A 2613-nucleotide genomic window follows, 5' to 3' on the forward strand; every position below is an offset into this window, starting at 1 on the left:
GAGAGTGGAATTATTAATATGGCAGAGTTTTCTTTTACATTTTGACATTAATAGGAAAATATTTGATCTAATTAAACTTCATATTTAATTTACTACAAATTTATTATAAAATAGTTAATTTAAAGTGCTTTCTATATATAGATTTGGCCATATAAAAGAGATTGAGTAAAAACATTTTGTTTAAATAAAAGTGAATTCTATTTTATTCCACTACGTTTGTATTTAAAAACCGAATATTTAATTTGAAGATGGCTATATTTGCCTATTGCATAGCTTTGTCTATTATTTTGTATAAGAATATTCTCAAATGTTAAATAAAATCCGATCAGCGATTCCAAGTGGAATCAATACTACGAGTATAGTATACCCTTCCACTGCATTAGTTTTGTGTTAAAGTATTTATCGACAGTCCCCAAAGGACACTCCCAGATGACCCAACGATTTGGGGAAACCAATTGATTCCCCTCCACCTCGAATCCATCAGCCAAATAACTTTCTCTCCAAACTCTCTCTCCAAGCCGAGTCCTGTCCAAAATCCTTCATGGGCATTCAGTGCTGAGGTCTCTGGAGCACTCCGCTCGAGAGTGCGAATGAAATTCGATACTTTTTACTATTGGCCATTGGGCACTGGGCTTTTTGCATCGATTTCTAATTGCGATCTGTCAATTATTTGCGAGAGTTATGGCCCAGAAAAGTTTCGGGCCCGAACTCCCGCCGGGAATTGGCAATTGGGAATTGGGCGGACGTCAACTGGCCCATCTGCCAAATGGGCAGCGTGGAAAATTTGCAACTTTTATGCTTTTTTATGGCTTATAAAAAAGCAATAACAACACTGACAGCAATCCATTGAGACGGTGTCCGGGTGTGGCCATGGCTTACGGCTCTGAAACCCGATACGTTTTCCCCCCCCCCACCATCGCCCGTTTTCCACCTCCTTGTCGCTACGTTGTGAAAATTTCTCTCTCGTTTTTCCCCGTTTGTTACTGTTCTTTTGACGTTGGCTTTGACGGACGAACATGATTAATTTTGGCGTTGATTTGGAGAGCACTGTCAGATGTCCTTGAAGGAGAAATGTGATCAATCATTTGAATTTTCCGTCGGCTACTTTTCCGCCGCTAATGAAAAGCCTAATTGGGGTTTCGCCATTTGGCCTTCTGTCCAGACGAGTCGAAAGTGCGACCACATCTCGCCTCCTGCCCGCTGACCAATGGTCAGGTCGACGTGTGTGTCTCAAGGACCCTCGCGGAACCCGTTTAATTTCCATCTTGAGGCCACGGGGTTGATGCCCGTCTTGTCCGTGGCCTGAGCCCTGCACTTGGGTCAGATGTTGCAAGATCACGTACGTGATCACCTCTACCTCTGCTGGTCATCTTGATTAGCGCTGAGACAGAGTTCAATTCGATTAGGGTGGAGTCGATGACCAGGACCAGATGACCAAGGAAGGGAGTGAGATCTTGGTGGTTGCAAGGACGTACCCGTAACATACTCGTATTTTCTCCGATTGATTCTTGCTTTTATATTTGGATATTTTAAAAAACTCTTGCGATCGCTTCGCTCAATCGCAACCCTCACCGCGCAGCGGAATGTCTACAACTGAGGTTGTTCCTCGAATTCCCTGGCGATCGACTATCAGCTATCCCTTTTGACAGTCCCGTCCCGAAAATTGTTGCCAGTCACCTTGCCAGGGGTCAGGCGGTAGTCAACTCCCCTATTTGATCAGAATTTCGCTTAGCCAATCGCGCATAGTCCTGCCAGAGCTAAGGGTAGCTCACGATCCTTGACGCTGATGAACCCCCTAGTGAGCAAATGCGTGAGCGAGATGACTATAGAGACAACGAGTATAGTTACCAAAGGACCGTCGAGGGGTTGCAGCGAGAGAGCAGCCAATAGATCTTGCATTTTTGGGAGAAATTTCGTTTGCTTCGAGCATTTACATAATCGGCTTATGTTTCACCAACTGCCGGAACTCTTCACCTAACAAAAGATGATCGCATGTGCAACATCTGGGCTGAATTCAACGATTCAAATTTACATTCTGAATAGTTACAAAAACTTACAAAGAGTTTGGTGTTCTCTAATCGATTGGTAGGGGTCTTTGAAATTGAAACCTTGTTAAAATTGGGAAATACTTGCACTTTGATGACCCTTTTGAGGGCTATCTGAGAGGTCTTAGAAAGCCATTGCTTGATGTGGATTCTGTACTAGTTGGAAGGTAATATTGCCTTTCCCCAACGAACCATATATAGGGAACGAACATAACGAATATATTGTCATTCTTGAATGTGATATCCTTGTTTTAACAAAATTCCATAGCCTATTTCTTGGGGTGGACAGCATTCCCCGTTGAATGGAATGCCATATTAATGGGACTGAAACCTGAAATCATGTCTAGCATTCATGATATTTGAATATCCTTGAGCGTGGCATCAAAGTGATGTGATGTGTGGGATGGATGCAGGGTAAGGGTATGGGAATCAGAGAGGAAATGGCAAATGTTGTCTAGACCTAAAACAATGAATGCTGAATATCTGTTTGTGATTTGTTTGGAATACTTTTTCCAGCCCACTCTTTCCCCGTCCACACACACACACATCCGCCGCCTTGGAGTTCTTA

The sequence above is a fragment of the Drosophila pseudoobscura genome, chromosome X (assembly GCF_009870125.1).
Source record: "Drosophila pseudoobscura strain MV-25-SWS-2005 chromosome X, UCI_Dpse_MV25, whole genome shotgun sequence".
NCBI lineage: Eukaryota > Metazoa > Arthropoda > Insecta > Diptera > Drosophilidae > Drosophila > Drosophila pseudoobscura.